The sequence below is a fragment of the Thunnus maccoyii genome, chromosome 16, assembly GCF_910596095.1.
Source record: "Thunnus maccoyii chromosome 16, fThuMac1.1, whole genome shotgun sequence".
Taxonomy (NCBI): domain Eukaryota; kingdom Metazoa; phylum Chordata; class Actinopteri; order Scombriformes; family Scombridae; genus Thunnus; species Thunnus maccoyii.
The window spans coordinates 13,220,608-13,244,080 of NC_056548.1; the positions used below are offsets into that span (position 1 = coordinate 13,220,608).

The following is a 23,473-nucleotide window of genomic DNA, read 5'->3' on the forward strand; positions in this document are numbered from 1 at the left end:
TTGCAGCTGTGTTATCCTTTTGTTAGTCAGTACAATTGACTCCTTACTAACTTCCTCCGTCTGTAGGCCCAGCATCGTTCAGTGTGATGAGAACACCGATTATTAGCACACCACAGTCTGGCTGTCAGCATGACCTCCATCAATCGAACAGCCGGAGCTTTTGTCTCATGCATGATTCAGGTAGTGGGCTTTCCTGCGTCTAAATCCTATTACTCCCCTTCCCCCCCGTCATTCTGCCAAGCTTCCCCCCACTGACTGCGAGGAAAAAAAAAATCGACCTGAGGGTAGGACATAACATCTGCACACATCATCACTTATCGACATCCCTGACAACCAGCCACCACTCCGTGTCTCCTCTTTCCCCCTCGTCTACAGTACAATGTTCAAAGACTGCCTTTCTAAAGCTGCAAACCACTACATAAAGACTACTGTAGTTGGAAGACGTTTTCTTTTACATTAAATAACTTTAGGCGCTGTAAAAAAAGATCAACCAGTGCAGTAAATGTACTAAATCTTTTTATCTACATGAACTATGTGCGTATACATGATATACAACAAGGTATAAGTTGCCATTATGGTTTACTCCAGCATAGCTTCATATACTTTCTATCGTTTGATTTGGTGTAAAAAGTCTAAACCAATCTCCCCGCAATTCATTAAATGTCTTGTTGAACATAAACCAAGGCAATCAGCTTTGAAAGTCAATATGGCAACAATTACTTTATGAAAAAACACAAAGCGTTTCACCGTAGCGTTTTAATTATTCTTTACTTTGATGAGGTCTAGTGGTTTCTCAGTGGAGTACAAGACTTTAAGGAACATGGATTGCAGAAGGAGTAGGCAAAAAGACACATGGGGGAAAAAAAAAATGTTGGAGAGAAAACTGCTAGCTTAGCTGTCCAGATGAATGCCAAAACACCTTAGTCAATAAAGTCATTTTGTGCTGCTTTAGCTTTGTCCAGCTGTGGCTTGTTAAGCGAGTTGAAGACCACTTTTTCTCTTTTGTCTTGAGGTGGCAGCTGTGGTCCAAAACCTGTCCTGGCTGCTGGCTGATCCGGTTCTAGTGGAGTAAAATACTATAAAAAATTCTGACAGATCCAGAAGACAGCACTCGCTGGCACAAAACTTTCAACAAGTATGATTCTGTTTTTCATGACAGCTCTTCAAGCTGCACTATGCTGCTCAGGGGAAAATGTAACCACTGAAAAAGTTGAGAGAATTACCTTTTAACAGTGTGAGTAAGCAGAAGAAGGGATTCCCTGTACACCAAAACTAGATGGATATTTTTACTATTTGGTGGCATTCTGTCAATAATCAAACATCCATCTGGTTCACAGATTTCTAATCATCTTAGATACACATTTTGGGCAACCACAAATGATTTTTGGACCTTGCATGGCTCATGTTCAAAATTCAACAACTCAAAGCTGCTCTGGTTGAGCCCTGTCCTGGTTAATAATGGCGTCCGCTAGGTCCAGCTACTCCTGTCTTGGCAGGCTGCCTACCTCTCCTCTCATTCTGCCTTTATTTCTTTGCCAGCTCTCTACTTCCCTCCCTCATCTCTCCCCTCCATCTCTCTCAGACACGCACACCAGCACGGCCAAGTGGGCGCTTTTAAGGGGCGGCAGTGCGTGCAAAGCGACTCTGGCAAGGGCCCGACTCTGCCAAACCAATCAACATACCTGATTCACTTATCACAGGGGCCGGGGGCCTCATTAGCTACGTTTGGGACGAGACAGAAGGGACTTAGAAGAAGAAGGATGGTCAATGAGATGGAAAAGAGGAGAGGAGAATGGAAGAGATGCAGTGTGGTGGAGGGAAAGGGAGAAGAGAGAGATAAGTTGAAGGAAAGATGGATAAAAAGAAGTGGTTACATGTGAGAGACAGCCAGACTGGAGTTTGGGTCATTAATGTTTAGTCTTAAACCATGAATTCCTTCCATTTAGGACCTTAGATATGAGCTCGTAAACGCTGAATTCCTGTATGCCTTTGATTTGATTTTCCACACCTCACACTCAAGACTCGGAAGAATATTCAAACACACACACACACACAATCATACACACAAGTACACATGCAAGCTGAGTGTACTCAAGTTTGTCAGTGTAATTACAGGATTGGTCTTCGTGAAAGTAAAAGGTGTGTTGTGTGCCCTTTGGGCAAGAACAGGTTTTAAGAGAAGTGAGTGAAGAAGGGGGGGGGGGGAAGCGAGGAAGTACGGCAGGAAGGGGTTGCTGATGTATTCTGAACTCAAACTGAACACAGTTTCATTCCCCCGTTTTGTGCTTTGTTTGACAATTATGGAAAACCTGCAGGGGGGTAGGAGCTGTGAGGCAGGGAAACTGACCCCTTTTATGCAGACACATTCCTAATGACAGACTAACCAGGGCACTGCCAGTCCTTCGCTCTGCCTCGCCTGCTCTTAACCAGGCCTCCGACAGACTCTCCAGACTCTCCATGGCCCTCGCTGAGAAAAAGCCCATTCCTAACCAGAGCATTATCTGGCCAGAACCCAGAGAGTATATAAAAACATTTCAAATTTATTTTTCTTCAGTCTGCTGTGAGCTAGATAGATTAGGGCAATTTGGAGTCCAGACATAATTTCAGTCAAAGAAATTCCAGTGATTGCTTTCTGAACACAATCCTGTCACTGTATTTTTGCAAGGGTTGTTTAGCTCCTTGTAGACTGAGGGGCAGACCTCACCTGTGTGATTACTGTGACTACCTGACACAAGTAGATATCATCTAATATGTCTGTAATGTATAATCTCATTGTGAAATACAGACAACAGCTTCAACAAGTGCTGTTTGGTAGTTCTAGCAACTTTCATTTCCCGATTTCTGGACAGGAAGTTCCTAACTTGACCTTTCACTCCCTTTTGCACTCCGACTGACTGCCGTCGTTACAAGAAACAGGGCACCGAGACTGTTGGGAGTCTGCGAGGCTCTGTGGTTTGACAGTGAAGACATAAAAAGTTATTGTGGGGGGGTGAAGATACCAAGATAGATCCAGAAACGAGGATACTAGAATTAGAAAGAATGAGCCAGGAGACGGTAGCAACACAAGGACACAGAGTCACTAATGCAAAGCAAGGCTGGATTATCAACTGGGCAAGGCATGCAACTGCCCTGGAGCTCCAGAAGGCTTCAGGTTCACCATGTGGCAAACAGTTTGCAATTTAATTAATCTAAAATGTGTTAATACTGAATGCACCACTAGAGAATATAATTAGCTGAAACGATGGGGCCTTGAGGCAATGTCTGTTTTATTACCACATTAAAAATCGTAATTTAGTGAGTTTGTGAGTGAGTTGCAAGCCTGTTCCATGCGGTGCTTCACATCTAAAAAGAGAAACTGAGGGCAGACAGATAAAGATGCAATGGGAGGATCAGACAGCGATGGATGCAAGACGAGGGGAACGATAAAAAGAGGGTCTTCATTTTGTCTTGGACCAACAACACCGAAAGGATTTGGAAGTTAAACTTTTCTGAGGAGGTCCATCCACTCTGCTCGCTCTCTCTCAAATACACACACACACACACACACCAAGGTTACAATCATACACCATATCATTAAGGCTTTAGCCACTCTCTTCCTGCCTGCCTGTTGCCTTCGGTACATTCTGTTCTCTCCATGAAAGAGAGAAAGAAGGAAGGAAAGAAAGAGAAAAAAATTCCCCTCTCCCTTGCACTTGACGTTAGGTTGGAACTTATGGTTTTGAAGCTCTTCTGCCTCATAAACGCTAGTTAATAAAGGGCCCGAGTCCAATCAAAATGCCTCAACCGCATCTTCATGTAGGGGGTTACTGCCAGTTTGCACAAATGAATGTTTGACAAATACTCTGTGTGTTTGTGTGTGTGTGTGTGTGAGGAGGGACGGCTGCTGTGGATGGATGCTGGCGCAGCAGTGGAAGCCACAAGATGGTGGAGACCTGCATTTTTCCGTTTTTCCAAGAAAGAGAAAACCGGCATCCCATAATGTTCGGTTTGTCGTTTCCTGTGCTGTCATGTAACTTTTTTCTCTGTTTCTTTCACCCTTTCAGTTTTGCACCACTTCTGGAAAAATGGTAAAGAAATGAAAGGCAGTGTTGCATTTCAGCAGAAAAATGGACAAGGCGCTAAGTTCATGTAGCTTGTTCATTAAAGCGAGCTGAAACGGGATGGGGAATACCTTCTCTCCTTGTATTTTTCCCTGAGATCCTGGGAGAAATGACTACTTACAATATAAGTATTGAAATGTGGTGGAATAGTGGGTAAACAAAACGTCGTCTCTGGTAGAAAAAAAGATTTGTTTATGGGAGAAGACATGGAAGTTCAACCACAATATCACTATAACAATAAAGTAGATGCTGTCTGCTTGTCAGGGCAGCGTCACACAATGTTAAAATATTCCTCAGTGACAATATTTCTTGGTTTTTTTTAATGATTTTTTCCCATCTATAATTTATTCTGCCACTTCAAAAAAGGGTTGAATGAAAGGTAAAGACGGTCACACAAACAAAGGAGATGATAAAGTGACATTTCCTGCTAAGCCTGAGTACAGATTACTGGAAACACTCAGCGTGGATACATTTCTGTTTGGATTTCCTGTCATTTGTAAACAATCTGATCTCATTTTACATTTTAAGAGGACCAAGGTGCTCTTTCTGGTTTTAAACACTGAGAGCAAATTACGATAGCAGTGCTCGTAGAGAATTATCGTTGGGTACGGTGGTTATTGTTTGAGGTCATTTTTTATGACCTCAAACAAAATGCCAAACAAAAGGCAAAAATGCCAAACATAAACTGGTTTCAGTTTCTCAAATGTGGTGACTTTATGCTTTTCTTTGTCAAACTTGATAGTAAACTGAATATGTTTGAAAGTTGGGACTGTGGGTCTAACAAAACAAGACGTATGAAGAAATCACCATGGACTCAGATGGAAATTATAAAGGGCATTTTCACTTTTTTCTGATATTTGACAAAATCAGATTCAACATTATTCTAATATTATATGGATGGGCTAGAAGATAAAATAAAAAAGGTAGCTAAACTTCAAAAATATAATAATCAACATGTATCAATCACATACTATTCTCTTCATCCAAAAAACAACCAAAAAAAAGACATAAAGAAAATTCACTATACCTTCAAAAGTCAAACTTGACACACCCATTATTCAATGTCAAAGTGAGGTCAAAGTTTATGCTTAGGGTGAATGTTCTCCTTATGATAAACTTTTATGTGAATGTTACAGTCAGTTTTAGTTCAAAGCTTGGCTGGAAAGTAACAATCCTCTCTCTGGTCTTAGCCCAGTAACCCAGAGCCTTTTCTAGGTCTCTCCTCCCCTCCCCTGTCTGTCTACATCAAGAGCCTTGTTGCTGGGGCTTAAAACCAGCACTCTGCTTATACGAGGCAGCATGATAAGATGATGAAAGAGGGAAATATGGGGGAGGGGGATGATAAATGCCAGAGAAAGGTGAAAGGGAGGTGAGATAGACGTGGCAGAGAAAGAGAGAAAAGCCAGAGGAGTTACAGTACAGTGTCTGTCTGACCTGCAAGTGTCTGACGGTTCTACACAAAAACACATTTTTGCCTTCTGCATTTATGACCTGATTGAGGATGTCTTTTAAGAGGTTGAGTCAAACTCAAAGCCCTCAGAGCTTTCGGGCTCTGTTCCTGATCCTGGTGGCAGAGCAATAAATTGGAGCATGTTCTTCAGCAGGAAAAAAAAAAACAGCACAACACACAGGATTACATACACCAGTCACTGTTGCTGCGACCAAGTAGCAGAGCAGGAGAAAGATATTAGATGCTCTATTTAAAACAGCAGCACATGAAAATACTGGCCAGTCAGTTGCTAGCTTGTCCTCAGGCAGATTTGCAGCCAAGGAGATCTGGAGCAACTTAAATCTAGTCTGTTCTAATAGAAATCCAGTTTATAGCACAAAAGCAGGCAAGTGGGGATTCACTGACTTGCTCAACAACACTACATGCTAGATTTTCCCTGTTACTGCTAACATCTTTCCAGTCTCTGTTGGTTTCAGCACTTGCCCCAAATGTCACAAGAATAATTATATAATTTGTAGTGTATTTGTAGCTATTGGCATGACAGGTGAAACTACAGATCCAACGTCCTCACAGGTCCACTTGGTTACAAGTAAAGAAGACCAAATCAGTCAGGCCCAAATATTCAGTGTAATAAAGTCAGGTAAAGTCTCGGGCTAAACCAATAAACTGGCTAGGATGATATATGTGCAGATATTAGCTTATTATTAGCTTACAGATATATATGTGTATGTCAGTCTATTGGTATTGTTGTAAATGTCAAAGATACTGTATCTCTGAGGTGATGTTTTTAAGTGCAGTCTATTAGTTAATTTAGAGTCTATTTTTTGACTGAATAAAGTCTCTGCGTGGTACGTAGCTTAAAAAAAAACCCCAAAAAAACCCCACAATTTATCCTCATAAAAAAAATTTGTTTATCTTATATTAAAAACATGATACTGGCTCATATATCATCATTATCTGATTTTTGCAACTCTCATATTGGTATTGGCCTCAAAAATCCAGAGTCAGTTGGGCTCTACTGGGGTCCCGTTGTGATGTTGCCGGTCTGTGGTCTGTGTGATAATATGTTTAATACACAAAAGGATTGAAATGGACTCGATCAACTCTGATCATGTGGTGAGTCACTGACATCGCAGAGGAAAAATGTTTTCAATAATTATTAACAATATAAAACTCTGGATTTGTACAGACCTCTACTACAGATGTGTGGAAGTTATTATGTTTCAGGTGTTGTAGTGGACATGGACGGTTGCTTTCAGACATTCAGGCACAGAACTGCACAATGTGACGAGTAACGCTTTTGGAGTCGGTATAGCGTCTGTTAATGTTTGGTAGTGTTTGCAAATATATATTATACTGTATATTACAACATATACAATAATATCCACAATCCAGCTCGACTGTATAAGCCAAAACGTATATTTGTCCATTTTTGATCATGACTGGAATGTCCACTCACTGACTCATTAACTAATATATAAAGCTATATGTATATTAATACTTACATGGTTAAAGATATTACTAATACTTCTAAATATGTGTGGTGTTCTGTGTATAAATGTGAATACATGCTTCAGACAAACACAAGTTTGGCAGTACTCTTGTTATTGATGTAAACACACAAATTTATGTCCCATGTGTTTTGCCATAAAGTGTCCATGAAATATTTCCCAACTCTACTCGGGCATGTCCTCAGCCTGCTGCCCTCTGTGTTTGGGGTCAGAGGTCACTGACACTGTAAACATGCAAAACACTCCACACGACACATCGGGGCAAAACAGAGCGAGGCCCCTGATTAGGAGAGCAGATTGTGTTGTTTTGTACTGCAAGGACGAACTGAACTCAGCTTCGTTCTTGCTTGAAAAATGATACGGGAGGTTTGTTGCCAGATAGTGGTTGTTCAAAGAGACTAATAAATATTTGTCAATTTAGACTTTAAGCATTTCAGACTTTAAGTGTCAGCAGACTCTATTGACTTATAAATGGATTTGTGTGTATGTGTGCGTGAGCTGCTATCTTGTGGAATGAAACCACGGGAAGTTCCAGTTGTGAAGTGATAGACAGGAAGACTCCAGAAGGAGACACACAGTAACTTTCCGTCCACACTATGACATTAATGAGTCATGATTAGATAGGATGATGAGAGAGGATGAAAAGGAGAGAACCATTAAACAACCTTTTATGGAAATGACAAAAATGAAAATCCTCAATAGACGGGCAAGGAAGCAAGAAGATAACATAACCCTATTTAAAGCTTATTTAAAACACTGATGTGACTGAATACAAGCCAATGAAACAGGAAAAGATGGATAATAAAATAGTGCCCGACCAATATATGAAATGGCTGAGCTGATATATCTGCTGATATTAGCTTATTGCAGATATCTCAGCTTATAATTAACCCCCCAACAACAAAGGGTACAAACATGCCAAAGACATTTTTTGAGGTAATTTAGAAACAGTGTCATTATTTTTCAACTGTAAAATATCCTGCTATGTGTACTTATATCTTATCTCTGTCTTATAAGATGTTTATTTAATGTTATGTGTGTATGTAACAAAAAAGATGAACACAGGCTGGTGTGTTGTTATTAGACTTTTTTGACTCAAATATAGATATTGGTCTAAAAATTCATCTTTGTCTTTTTGACATTTTGACATGTCACAGTAGGTAGTAGTAGTAGTAATAGTAGTAGTAGTAGTAGCACAGGTATAAATAATAAAATGAATGATGGCTGAATTCCATTTCGCTGCTTTGGGAAAAGGCCTGTATACTGTAGGTCGGGCTCTATAACAAAACCACAAAAAGTAACATGAAAGCAGTTATTTCTTATAGTGACTGATGTAGTATAGAGTAACAGATTAGAAGGAACTCATACGGCAAATGTCTTCAAATGTGACTACATCCTTTTCTTTTTCTAAAAAGTTCACCTAGATTTCCTTCACCATCTCTCCTTGTTATTTTCTTGAATTGCATTATCATTTTTCTGCTAAGTTGTTTGGTGTATTGGTGGCCCACTGATCAAGGCAGTGACACGTCAAAGGTTGTTCTACACAGCAGCCGTTATGTTCATAAATGACTGAGTAAGTGATTCTGGGTTGTAGCATCAACCTACAATATGGCAATGTCTAACCGGCCTTTGAAAGTGCACTGATGCTAGAATAATAATGATGTAATATGTACAATGTCATCCCCACGGAGAAGTCCTTGCTGAATACCCTTGAATTTATTGAGCCTGAATCCAGAAAACACAAATGAAAACAGATTAAAGCAGATGCCAAGGCTTCAGGGGGGAAAAAAAGGAGGCTCAATGTTTCTAAATCCAACTGAGAAACTCTTTGACCGACCATTAAGACAGTATTTTCTGTTAGGACCAACACTGGCTCCCTATTTAAAGCTACACCTAACAGCTGTTCAAGCACTCTCAGGTATCAGCAGATGTCAGCTAAAATCCTTCTATGACTCAATGAGTGCACTCAAATACGTGGAGTTGTGTACGACGATGAACTGCTCGGGGAGGAATTTGTGTGTGTGTCACTGTTTCACACCGATGAGAGAACAAGACAGCATCTCAACATGATGACACTTGTTAGAAATAACACTGAGTAACTAACAGTCTGTGTGTCTGTGCGAATGAGCGTGAGTCAATCAGAGGAGGAAAGAGGCGAGGCAGATGGACAAAAGCTAAGAGGGAGCTTAAGAGCCTTTTTCTATGATTAAAAATTTTGAAAAATTTGGCAGCCTTTGCAAAAATATGCAATTTCTAGCTGAACTGAACAGACTGTGCTCATTTCTCACACACTGTTAAACCGACATTTGCTAAATCTAACGCTTCTTTTGCGGTCAGATGACAGCAACACCACACGCTTGTGTCTGAGTATCACAGAGAGCGTCTGCAGACATGCTGAGCAAAATGTGAGAAATGTTACCACGCACCAGGTGCCACGGAGCGCACAAATGCATTAGCAGGCTTATCAGAGCGGCAAGGTGAGATTTATGGTGAAAACGCTACCTTGCATCCGTTCTTTACATACTTATCCCAGATGGGCTTAGATCAGGAATGTGAAGGAACTACTTGTAAATCTCTGTAAAAGTCTCAGACTAAAAATAACAATCGTGTAGAAATCTTGTAGTAAACCGTATGTTGACAATGATAATGTCATTTGAATTTGGACTGGAAGGTCCGTAATTGTATATTTTGCCATTCCCTCCAGCAAAGGTCAAGAACAACAGCGCAGCAGCTCCTCAATATCATCCCAACCCCCCCCCCATTTCTATTGCTGCACCTTCCTTTACCCTTCTCCCTAATTCCTCTGCCACCATGCTGCCTTTATATGTCATGTCCTCTGTACCGAAAGGAGATGACAGCTGACTGTCCGGTAATGATGGATTGTGCATTTTTCCATGCGGGCCCCTGATAGTTGACGACAGCTTCCTACAAACACTGTCGATTCATAGTCGCATCAATAGCTCTTAACATACAGCCTTTCCACCTTCTCCCTGGCTGCTTGAGATCCTGCTTATTCACTGCTTTCCCATCCTTGCACACATATACACACACACACACACACACACACACACACACACAGCTTGGTTGGCAGACCTTGGCAGTCCTTCATCAGCCTGAGCCTTGGCATTAGCTGCCCGCTGCGGCTGAATGGAGACCTCAGTGGCTCTCTGATGAGGAGTAAAGAGAAGAGAGAGAGAGGGAGAGAGCGAGAGGGGTAGTGGTGGAAAAGCCTAGAAGAAGTAAATGTGTGGAGCAAAATGTGTGTAATAATGCGAGGTAAGCAAAGAAAGATAGAACAGATAAGGAAGGGAGAGACGGAGAGAGATAAATGAGGGGAGTCACTCCACAGAACGCAGAGCAGGTAGCTGCCAGAGTGGATTACTGCAGCAGGAATGCAGCAACTGGCTGCAGAAGGAAGGGAGGGAGGAGGAGATGAGTAGGGCAATAGACGTAGCAGGAGGTGAAACGATGACGTTGAATACAGACATATGGGACGCTGCCGTTGTTAAAGATTGTAAATACAGTATGTTGACTATAACTGATAAGCTGCGTAGCTTATTGTGTTTCGTATTGAGCTAAAGGTAAATTTAATGAGAATTAGTGGGAGGATAGGATGTTTATGTATGCAGGTATGTAGGTGTATGTGTATCCTCATGTTGGTAAGCCTTTTCTTTATTTTCTTACCTATTTTTTATGATCTATTTGCTCATTAGACGTCTTTTGTTTATGTTTACAGCATAAAATCAATAAAATATAAATAAGAAATTCACATTAAGCATATTAACATTTTTCACAGTCACTAATAATTAAGCACATAATAGGATTCTGATATTTTTCTCTGTAACCAACTGATGAGACACACTGAGTCACTACATGTGCAGTTTATAAAGCTGTTTCGTTTTAAATAGCTTAATATTTCCCTGAAATTACCTCCTGTGCAGAGGAAGTGAGACACTGTTTAATGTCAGCACCGGTGGTTTCTTTGGAATAAAGAGAACAAGAATCAACAATTTTCAGGAGCAACAGAAATAAACAGAAAATCACCATGAAATGTGACTGAAATTTAAAAAAAAAAAAAAAAAAAAAAAAGGGTGAATCATTCTTAACTGCATTTGCACAGTCAGTTACAGTCAGTCATATCCTGATTCTGAGAAACCTAAATATAAGTAGGATATGCCTCTAGGAGCAGGACGAGGACATGAGAAGCTCCTTTTCCTGTTTTACTGTCGGTTTTCATGGTCTTTGTTAGTTCCGGACTATTTAGGATGAATTCAGCTCAAGCAGGATGTGAACTGGTATCCGGAATAATAAGCGAATGTAAATGCAGCAGCTCACTGAAGACGCACAGAACACGCCTTACATTACATTGGCCTTACATTTGTGTGAGCAAACAGTGGACTAGACATGGAAAGACAATGACACATATACAACGTCTGCTGACTAACCTGGCCTCATAACACACACACACACACACACACACACACACACACACACACACACATACACTAGCTGTTGTATCTAAAAGCATTGTGTATGTTTACATGATGAGTTCACTGACCCATATGTTATAGAATATACAGTATATATGTGTTTGTGCCACTCCTGTGTGACTTCAGGCTACAGGGAAGGAAGCATGGCGCCGGTGTTTGTGCCCAACAGGAAACAGACTCACAAAGAGCAGAGGAGGGGCGGAAGAGGCGAGGAGGAGGAGGAGGAGGAGGAGGGGGAGAGGAAGGGAGGAAAAGGTGGGCAAAGGAGGTGGATGAGGAGAAGGCGAGGAAGAGAGGTAGAGAAGTCGAGGAAGTGGAAGAAGTCATGGGAGCCAGAGGAAATTCTGAAGATTATCAATCGGTAAATCGATTTTGTCAGACTGGGTGACCTAATGCAGGTACACACACAACTAGGTTGTGGTAGGTTTTAGAAAGCCATGTTTTTCTTTTTTATTTTGTCACCTTTCTCATTTTACGCAGCTATAATTATAAATGGTAAAATTATAAAAGTCACTGTAATAAAAAAAAGGAAATCTTCTTTCCGTAAGTTGTATGAGAGGATCTACACCACTCCCACAGCTGTGCGTTGAGTACAGGGCTGGAGCCAGGAGGCAATTAGCTAACGTTAGCAATATGCTAATCTCACCCTGCTGCTGGAAGCACGGAATACAGCTACCCTGGCTATCTCCAAAGTAAAAACATTCTCCTAGAAGCAACTGTTCGTGGTTACAGGAGGAGTAATTTCCCAGAGTTTTGTCAACGTTGGCAGGAAAGCAGCCCTACAACCAGAGATGCTCTGTATAGAAGTTGGGTGGATACTTTGAATCATAAATGTGCATACATATTAAACAAATAAGATACAACAAATGTCATGTGTGAGCTTTTAAAGATGCTTGTAGGTGTATTTTTGAACTTAAGTGAGAGCCAGGCTAGCTGTTTCCCTGTGCTTCCAGTCTTTATGCTAAGCTAAGCTAATCACCTTCCAACTCCAGCTCTGTACTTGGGACACAGACATGAGAGCGATATCTCATCTCACTTGCAGAAAGAAAGCAAGTAACCACATTTCCCAGAACTATTCCTTTAAGGGACATTAAAGACAAATGTGTAAAGCACATAGATTGCATATTGTACAGATCCTGCATGAAGGTAATATGCAAATAAAATCTGCTGCTGCAAAAACCCCTTTTCACTGGGTTTAAGACTGTTTGGTATTTAAAAAGCCTTTTATTTAATTAAATTTGATGACTTTCACAGACTTTCAGTGGTCTGAAGACATCCTGAATATGTGCAAAAACAGGAAAGAGCAGAAATAAATCAGCATTTACCAAATCACAGGAGGGCATAACTTACATTCTAGATGCATCCTTTTGTCTGTGGCACGTTAAGCTCCTCTTCCCAAAGTCTCCATCCTGTGGTTACAAACACACAAACGGGGCATGGGGTTAGTAAAAGTAGACTCGCTGGTCGTCATAATATCAAGACACACACACTCATGCCATCTTTCACCATTGTTATGTTTGGCAGTTGGCAAGGCTGCGAGCCTGCGGCCGGGCTGACAATGCAGTCACTGTAGGGGAGATCGTTCACAGTCAAGCTAACGGGCTAAAGAATGAGCTAACTGCTCAGATATGGGACGCGTTCGTAGGCTTTGCAATAGACTCATGCATGAGCAGACAAGCAGTGTTTTGGCCACGACAACACAAGGCTCCATTCAGTTCTCCGAGGAGGCTCTGGTACACACAAACACACACGCACCATTATCATAATCATCATCATCCTAGGAGCTCTCATCTGCTTCAAAACATGTGCATGGTTAGTTATACACACACACACACACACGCACACACACGGAGAAAACAACCCAGACGTGGAGCATTCCACTACAGTAGCATTCCATATGTTTGGTTAAGCACAGAGAATCCAGATTTAAGACTGGAGTCTGGACTGAATTTAAAGGATGAGAGAGAGGGAAGTGAAGGGAGGGGGAGAAATGAGAAAGAGGAGGGGAGTACTGAAGGAGAACATTCCTGTGAACTGGAAACAGCAACAGGACTCTCAGGTATGGACATAACTGTACAATAGAAACTAACATTACATAAACCATGCATTCGAGAGTTTACTGTCATGCTCGACTTTTGAACCAACGTGGACGAGAGGCTGCTCAGAATAAACGTGGGAACATCTACTGTTACTGTATATTACAACTGATCAAATGCCTGTGTGTGCTGATGAAGGCCATGTGATATTTTAAAGCCCCAGAACAAGCAAGTATGTGAACCTTGAGACTGTTTTAAGAAGAAAGAAGAAGAAATGGGAAAAAGAAAATGGCAGAAAACAGATATTAAAGCACATGAGGCTATAGCTAACAATTATTTTTATTATTTTCAATTATCTACTGATTATTTACCCAATTAAACAATGGATTGTTTGATCTATAAAATACCCCAAAACAGGAAATCAATTTATCTACTACTTATTTTACCTCTAAAAGCATGATGTAATCAAGTTTCCCTTTGGTAGTCATTTAAACTGTCCAGAAAGAGCTTTCTCTGTTGACTTACAGGCTAAACTACAGTAACTGAGGAGATAGAGGCAAGTGATGTACTCAATGACATTTCGATCATGTAAGTAGCTACTGATGGACACGGAGCACCAGTCTTTTAGTTGCTGCTGCCACTCTCATCTCTCCTCTGTTTGTTCCTACACATCTTCTCTCAGGAAGAAGACAGCCCTGCTGCTCTGCCGCTCAGCTCCGTCATGTTAGATTCATGAGAGCAGCAGCATTGACGTCGGTACACAGGTTTTGCTGAATCATCTGACATTCTCACGCTATACAAAAACGTTCCCACACTGCACAAAACCCCCATGTATAGTTCCACTCAGCACAAAGCCGGCTGCCTGTGTGCTGTGCGATCGATAAATACTCGTGTTGATTAAAATATGTGATTATACAAATGAGATTCGGCACATTCTTAGCAATCCAAAAGACGCCAAATACCCCTGGGGACCACAGACCGCATGCTTGTCTGTGTTTGTATGTGTTTGTTGGGGTGTATGTGTGTAGAGGGGGGGGTCGGAGCTATTCATTCAGACAGTTATCCAACCCGTAACCAAGCAAAACTGAAAACAGCTGTCTCCTTCTCATCCCTCACTCCCATTCGCTTCCCCTCACGCACACAGCGTGTCAGGTTGGAGAAGATTCGTTCTGTTACTCAGCAGAATTAACTGAAACAGTGTGAGGCGACACTTCTTCCAGATTCAGTCCCAAGTCTACAAACAACCTTCAGCCTTCAGCTTAGTTAACAGATTTTTTTTGCAAAGTAAGTATTATTTCCAGTACAATGCATGTACACAAGTTTTTAATTAACATGAGTTGATGTATCATAATCAGAACTTGAGAACTATCTTGTAGGGCTGCATGATATATTGTACTTAAAAATAGTACATAGAGTAACTTTTCACATGAATAAAACAAAAACTAACAACTAATAATTTTAAACAGTAATATTGATTTATTGCCCAGCCCTAAAATATTGATTATCTGATGGCATGTTATTTCTTTTTTGCTGAACTTGAACTTGCAAACTGCATTTTCATATCAGTTGTCCATTTTGTGGCAGAACAAAATCAAAAATATTAAGTCAGTGCATCCTTTTAATTCAAACAAAACATCTTGAACAGATTCAAATTCAATAGATTTGTATTCTGTGAAAAGCTTCTATGGTGGTATTGGACCAAATTAAATCCAGGGTTTTTACAATTTTTCCCCATTATGTATCATCTTGTTATAATTCTGCTGTTTTTGCCATTATATAGAGCTCCAAAAATGACATTCTGTGACATGTGCGTCTCATTTTGACCACAATGTCACTCGTGTTCTGTCCCTTTTTTTAAAACAAACACTGTAGTCCGCTCTGCATTGTCCTCAATAAGGAACATTGCTGTTCCTGTACAATCTGTGTCAACATGTGTTATGATTATCTGTCAAAAGTTGTCTGCACCAATGTCATAAAGATATATTCCTGCACATTTATCAGTCTTAGCATAGGCTATTTATTATGCACTTCTTGTCCTGACCCATAATGCATGTCCAGTCAGTCTGTTACTACAAACGTGTCAAACAGAGCAGAAATCTCTATTGAAGGGGCAACGCCACACTTTCACATTCATTGTAAACATTTTATCGTGTAATGTTTATCTTTGAGTACGCCTTTATCACACATGGAAGGCTGTTGATAAGATATCAACATATACTTCTGGGCACTTAAGCTTACACTTTCCAAACACACACAGTATATGTGAAGCCACCTATCCATCCATCCACACACGCACACTCACATATATATACAGACGCCGATGTGTCATCATACCTTTTAGGAGATGCTTTAACCTACCTTTGGTCTGACTGGTACCAAGAGCACAAAAACACCACAGATGCTCTTTAAGTGTTTATATTATCCACATACTTTTAATCAACTATTTTTAAATGCAAACTCAGCCACATACAGAGTTGCTACATTCAAATCTAAGTGGCTGTACCAGTTCTTCTATACAGAAATAACTCTGTACGTGTCCGTTAGCCGGCTTGAATGGCAGTGTTTTACAGCAAAATGGATGCATTCTAATGGAGCGCGGAAAAAGAGCGTCAAAAGAGAGGGACAGAGGAACCCCCGTCAAGTAAAACAAGAGAGGAAACGAGGGACAACGAAAGAAGGGGGAAGAGAGAGATCATGTTCAATTTCCTCCGCTGGAGAACATTTCAAGGCCTGAAACTCCATCCTGGGTTCCACTGGCCAGGCGGGCCTCGTTTGCATGGGAGCCCATTTCCTGTGAGTGATTAGCAGGAGTGTGTGTGTGTGTGTGTGTGTGTACGCGCACACTGGGGGTTTCAGTTCAGAGAGGTCTGGGGTTGTTTTGTCTGCTCGGGGTAGGAAAGGAATGCCCAAATCAAACACAGTGAACAGGATGCCTAGAGAGAGAGAGAGAAAGAGAGAGAGAGAGAAGGACAAGGGATAGAGACAGAGGAGAGAAAGACGGAGCGCGCAGATGGGAAGAGACAGGAAGCAGAGATCCAGAAAGCAGCAGAAACAAGGAGCTAACAAAAGAAAGGAGGAGGGAACACCGGAGGAGCAAGAGAGCAAGAGATTGATTTTTCATTTGTTGCCACTGAAGACTGTGAACAGCATTCCTCCTGCTGCTATTTGCATTCCAGCGCCGCAGCAAGGTGGAGTTGAAGAATTTTGTCTACAAGCTGTCAAATAGAAAATCATCCACCTCCTTTAAACTTCACCGTGAACCTGCAGAACCTGTCCTAATATCTAATGACTTTCACCCCTCCAGCCCTCACCAGTTCCGCAAACAACAGCTGAGGCTTTCACACACTACTGCTGACTAAACAGATACGATTAGTGTCAACTATTATTCATTTATACAACAACGGTAACATGACAGCTTGAAATATCACAGAACACCTTCACTGGCAACACATTCACAACACAGTAACCTCCTGGCATGTAAACTAGGCAAAATGTGAAGAGTATTTAAAGGTCAAATCCACAATTTGAGGATAAACAAGTAGAAAGGCCTGCCTTGACAGAATCTATAGTATTTAATATAGATCTTAATAAATGTAATAATGATACTTTATTGATCAGCAGGGAAGCATTTGAGAATTCACTTTAGCAAGTCAAAGAGCAGAGTCGGCTACATAAAAGCTGGTAAGCATTTACTGTCTCGTTCAAGGACAGTTCAGCAAAGTTATCGCCTGGCACGGGCATCTCAATATAACCTATTTTGAAGTCAATCATTTTTTCCAGCAAGTCATTATGGTCTCAATCGCTAAATTCAGGCCCTCTAATAAGTGTGCTAGTGGTCATTTTGGAAATAATTGCAGAAAAGACTATGAAACAGCCTTCAGACCTTCATGTAGGAAAACAGAATTGACAGAAAATATAAATAAACAGTTAACTTAATAATTAAAATATATATTTTTTTTAAATGTCTGGAGGGAGAGGCAATGTGTTGTGCAGACTTTTTGTTTCCCCTTGTATTTCTTTAAATCCTGGCTACAGCCCTGTACACACTGTTTTACTAAATAACTAGAAAAACTTTACTGGTGCACTGTGCCTCTCTTATTTCCCAGCAGTTTCAAAGTTCAGTTTCCAAACACTTCCTTGTGTTGTGTGCGAGCTGGACCCTGCCCATGCAGGAGTGAGCCATTCCTTGACTGGCAGAGCAGAATTGATAGGCCGCTATTGTTTCCTTTTAAGGTCAATTGTGTCTCAAATGCTTGGCATGGTTGGGAGTGCAGATGCAGCTGGCTGGCAGGAGAGATAAAACACTAATTTAACTGCATTCTTCTGTGCAGTCCACACCTAGAGAGAAAAAGAGGAAGGGAGGCACGGAGAGAGAGAGAGAGAGAGAGAGAGAGAGGAATGAGAGAGAGTGGGTGAGAGTAGTTAAGGAGAGGAGATGCGAGAGGCAACTGGGAAAGATTTGGAGAGGTTTAGACAAGGAGTGAAATGAGGACAACAAAAAAAAAAGCATAACTAGAGGGAGAAACCAAGGAGGTAAAGACTGCGAGTTTGTCCAAGTGGGTGGGCGAGAGTCAGTCTTTGCCACGGATTTGAAGCTCTGCAGTATCCTTGTTTGGCCAGGCAGACAAAACACGCCACCACATGTGGTAGACCTGTTTGTCAAGGCCACAAGATGAGGGGTATGTACACACACACACATACTGTACACATACATACCCACACAGAGACCTCAACTTCTCACAGGGTGACAAACCATGCTGCATAATTCATCTCTTGGCCCTTCGAGTTTGTAGATTTGATTCCTCGGCCAGCAAACATACTGCACCCACTCAGTGTGAGTTACTCTGAATAAAAGCATCAGCTCTAAAATACAATGTTTAAGTATTCTGCGGGGAAGGAGGAAGGAGAGGGGAGGGGGCGCTGACGGCCAGACCGGCTTAGCTTCACAAATAAACCCAGACTCTGGGAGAAAGAGAGGGAGCCGGCTGAAGGTTGGATCATAAAATATGCCTGGTATTCCACAATGTTCCACAGTGCACAAATGAGCCACTCAGGGACTTGGGAGTGTTATGGGATTCCTGTGAGGCTCCTGTGTCTGAATGTATCCACATACACACACAGAACACACACAAACATATGCACAAAAAAAAACCCTCAGCCGAGAGTGGGCCAGACAGTGTGTTATCCAATGACGAGTGCATATTGACCTATAAAAATCACAAGAAAGCAAGGGATGAATAGTTAAATAATTACCTTCTTTACTATAAATACCAACTAAACTTTAGTTAAATGGTGTCATTTGTGAAACAAGCAACATCAGTTATCCAAATGTTGAGTTGGCCGTATAGTGATGCACAGACACAACAAGAGAAAAGAAGTGAGGGGCAGATGAAGGCCAGAGGGGTGCCGATGACTAGCTCATAGTCTGAGTCGCTGTGTATTTGTCTGGGTCAGAACGGTAGAGTACTTGTGTAATCATTTTGAGTCATCCAGAGTGTTAACAGAAATGTTAGTGAGTCAAACTATTTTAAAATTGAGTCAGTTAATCAATAAGTCGAGCAAAAATGCTGACAATTTGATGGTTACAGGTTTTCAAATGTGAGAATTTGCAGCTTTTCTTAGTCTTAGATTATAGTAAATAAAATATTTTTTGAAGATTTGGACATTTGGGAAACAGTCAGATCAGTTTTCTTATGTTTTATAAACATAAAACATAAGACAATAGATAGGACAACAATTAATAGATTGATTGAGAAAATAATCCACAGATTAATCGACAATTAAAATAATTGTTAGTTGCAGCCCTGTTTGTCAATCTTTCTACTTATAGTCTGTCTCTTTAAAAATAGCTGTCCAATAAAGATGAAAAATGTCAAGAAAACAATCATTACTTGCAGCCTTCTCAGCCAAATTCTTCTTCTACTACTTCTACTACATAAAAGTTGGGCATGAAAGTGCTTCAAGCATTTCTCTTGAAGTAAAAGCTGCACTTTAGCAGTTCTGTCTATTTTTATGGCCTTGCCACGGCTCGCATTGTGCTGCTTCACTTCCCCTGGTTGGGACTAGCATGAGAAGGAGCTCCAAAAGCAATGTTGGCATGAAGGGGAAAACCAGTCAATCCAGCCCTCAGCTGCCCTTTACAAAAGGCAGAAGTACAGAGATCTCCTCCGATATAAAACCAAAGCGGAGAAGAGAAAAAAAAAGGGGGTAGAGAGGAGGGGGGAAAAGAGGCTGAAAATAGCCTAGCAGTTGGGGTCTGCATGCATCAGCACCACAATGATGAAAGCTCCTAAAACCAGACATGCTAATACACGGATGGATGGAGGAATGTAGTGAAGGATGCCTCCGGGAAATAAGAAAAAAAACATTTCACTGGTTTCAATGACAGTGGGTGAAAACAGAAGGACAAACAGGAAATAAGGGTGCTAATGATATGATATACGTCAGTAAAAGTGATGTTGGAAGTTCATTAGATTTACCAACCTCTTGTAGAACTGTCCACAAAGTACACAAGGAGCAAAAAATGTAGAAGTTCAATAGAAAGATGAAAGACAAAACAAGACAGGAGAGGACGAGCGAAACCGAAGAGGTGGAAGTGAGTAACAGCCAGGTTGCCATGGCGTCCGAACATTCCTCTCTCTGAGAACATGTATATTTTCTGATCACAAGAAAAATAATCTGCAGGAGGAATTTTATTTTGAGAGCCGCCCTGTAGATCCAAGGCTTAGAAACAGGTCAGACAGGAGTATGAGAGTGTGTGTTTAACTGTGTGTGTGTCCCTCATACAGTTGAGGTACAAGAGCAAAGACTCCAGACTACATACATCACCGGACTTAACGCTGCCACTTGGTGTCATCTCATGTAGAGTATGTGATGATACAAGCCCGCAAAAAGTCACAGATGAGCCAATAAACAAACATCCACACACGTATACAGCTACATGTGAATTTCTAAATGCCACTTGAGTCCATCTTTTAAAATTCCCCTTCTTTGTTGAAGTGAAAGAAAAATAATGTACGTAACAAGAGCAAAATAAGAAGGATGAGACAAGTAGACTGACCTTCACAAGACCTGCCCTTAGCATGCAAAAGCCCTGTCGTTAACAGTCAGGTGCTTCTCCATATTGCCTCTTGCAAAGATTCCTCCTTCTTTTTATTCTCTCCCTTACCTCTTCTCCCACAATGAACGGTGCAGATAAATCACAGCTCACAATCATTATAAAAGTCATGTTTTACAGGTAGCCTGCTGCGTCTTGCTCTGTCTCCCTCTGAGCACTCAGCTATTTTTCACTTGGCTTTCCTCTCCTGCTCACCCACTCACTACTTCGAGGCAGAGTCTTGCTGTTTGAGAAATCTAATACACAAACACAGCCGGTATGGAACAAGTTATAGGGTGCGAAATTGGGGCAGAACAACACATTTATCTCCATTCATCCTTTTACTGTTGCATGTATATTTTAAATAGGATTGTGAAGTATGTGGATAAGTGCAAGGAAGGCAAAATGCTACAAAATTAGGAGTTGAGAACTACTACTAAAGCATAAAGAACGTGAATACACTGAAAATGAACACTGAATCATCAATAACTATTTGCCAGACTCACTAAGAGTACAAATTGGAGACAAATTAAAAGAAAAAAAAAAAAAAAAAAAGTGTCTTAGTAAGCTGTTGGATCACCACACGCCTCCAGGTCGGCTTCAGTGCTCTTTGATGTAGATTCTACAATTGTCCACTCGAAGGATGAACACCATTAGAAGTGGTTCCCGAATCCACTTTTTCCTACCGAGATCAAAACATGAGAGGTGTCAGACACAACAAAGCGCAGGACAGACAGCACGCACGCCGTTTGATGTCATCTCTTTGGGCCTCGCTCAGAAACAGCAGCGGCAGTATCAGAACAGCGAAAAGCATTATTTGATATTCTAACTCTTCGCTCTCTTATGAGTTTGGTTCGGTGTCAGTGTGTGAGGGAGACTCAAGGAAAACATTTAGCATTTAGCTTCGGGTTTCAGAGACTTCAGTGACTCATGACCTCTGGATGAATCGGACCTCTGCTGGGCTCTGGACTGGTACCGCTGCAACGAACTCCTGCCAACCGTTGTCACGTTGTAGCCATCTGACTACAAATAACAGACTAAAACTTCTAGGGAAGAGAGGGAGTAACTATTATGCCACAGAACAGAGGTTGAAAGAGACGTATTGCAGCTCTCGGCACATAAACACTCATCAAATTGTAGTGATGGTACCCAAGACATACAAACCCTGCTGCTGGGTGAAGGACTTTGGTTCAACATTTAGCCTTTTATGGATGTTATTGAGGTTTAGGACTTAATGGAAGGGGGGGGGGGGTTAGACATCTGTGTCAGTATGTAGGTGGCACAAGGAGGTATTTTCATGTGTTTTTACCATCTTTCTTGGTTTTGGCTCCATCAAAGCGAGGAATGTATAGTTCTGTGCCATCTTCCACCACCAGCATCACAAGACTGATAGGAAGTAGAGCGTGATGTTCACCTTTCCTCCCCTCCCTTGATCACTGTCTGTCTGGCTGCTCGGTGAGATCTCTAGGAAGAAGAATGCATCTTGAACCAGACTGGAATGGCTCCTGAAATATGCCAAATATGCCCCTGACCCCCCTCCTTTCCTGAATACGTAGGCCCGCTCCATAGCCCACCCTCCTTCCCCTCGAGTCCCCCAACCCACAGCATTCCTGCGCTGTACACAGCACTGAACGCACGCATACTTGCGATACAGATGACCCGCTCACATAGAAAATGTTAAGGACATTAATAACACAAGTTTCCACCCAGCTGACCCAGACATGCCTTTTAAGGGTAAGCAGTTCAGATTTCTCTTTTCATTAACTTCCAAAAATACTCCTGGACCGAGCAGGAGAAGGGGGAGTGACAGGAAAAAGGGGAGGGGGGGTCCTCCTCTTTAGCGAGGCGAAAAGAGAAGGAGAGAGTGTGTGAGACAAGATAACAATCGTAAGGAGAGAGGGGAAATATTGGCCTGTTGAGGAGGAGATTCAAGAACACCTAAAAAAATAAAAAGTGTGGCTGAGGAATTTACAAGAAATGTCTTAACTTTAGCTCTCCCCTGTTAAAAACTTCTCAGTCCCTCTCTCTCCCCTCCCTCTCTCTGCCTTGCTGTGCCTCCTACATGCTTTTGAAGTCTGTTTCCTCTGCACTTCTTTCCTCTTTTCTTCCAGGATCCACAAGGTAGCCATTTTTGAGGAGCCTGTACAGTGTAGGAACAAAACAGGCGCACGGGGGACCTTCTGTAAAACAACTTGTTGGAGGGGCTGAAATGTCCAACAGAAACTTTAATCCCACACAGGAACCGATTGGAAAAAAATAAAAAGCCAAAAGCCAAGAGGAAACTCGTGTGTTTCAGGTCAACCTGAGAGCATGTAAAACACAAACACGGTAGCGGAGTGACCCACATTATTAGTCAATGTGGTCCAAACTCCAGCCATGTGGGGGCAGCTGGCTTGGCCGGGCCACTGATTAAACATTAGAGGACTTATCACCTGCAGCTATCAGGATATATCTTACAGCCACAAACCCGTTCTTGGCAGGAGCGCTTGGTTAATACACTGGCACTCAGCACGGAGGGTGAAGGGTTTCAGAGAAGGCAAAGGGAATCACAATTAAGAGTATGAACCTCAAAATACAAAGAACACTACTGAGATAACAGGAAATGGATAGTGTGACAAGTTGCGATGAGATTGCATCCAATAACAGATAATGTTTTTGTTTGCGAAAGCACAAAGAGACAGACACCAGACTTCAGAAGATGACTCACGTGAGAAACCCTGTGCCCTGTAAAATCTGAAGACTAAACAAGCTGATTCACAGCACAGTATACCTTGATGAGCCTCCACCATT

The 23,473-nt window shown here is 41.5% G+C and overlaps 1 protein-coding gene across 3 annotated transcripts in view; it reads right to left on the reverse strand.

The window, feature by feature from the left end:
* Positions 1–23,473, reverse strand: part of luzp1 (leucine zipper protein 1) — a 50,383-nt gene that overhangs the window by 18,724 nt on the left and 8,186 nt on the right. The window contains exons 2-3 of one of the 3 annotated variants that reach the window (XM_042388712.1): positions 21,993–22,147; positions 12,902–12,960 (exon numbers count right to left, since the gene is read on the reverse strand). The gene's annotated coding sequence lies outside the window, so the exon portion shown is untranslated. Of the gene's footprint in view, positions 1–12,901; positions 12,961–13,057; positions 13,393–21,992; positions 22,148–23,473 lie in introns of those variants that run through there. The other 2 variants (XM_042388713.1, XM_042388711.1) reach the window with 2 other exon arrangements.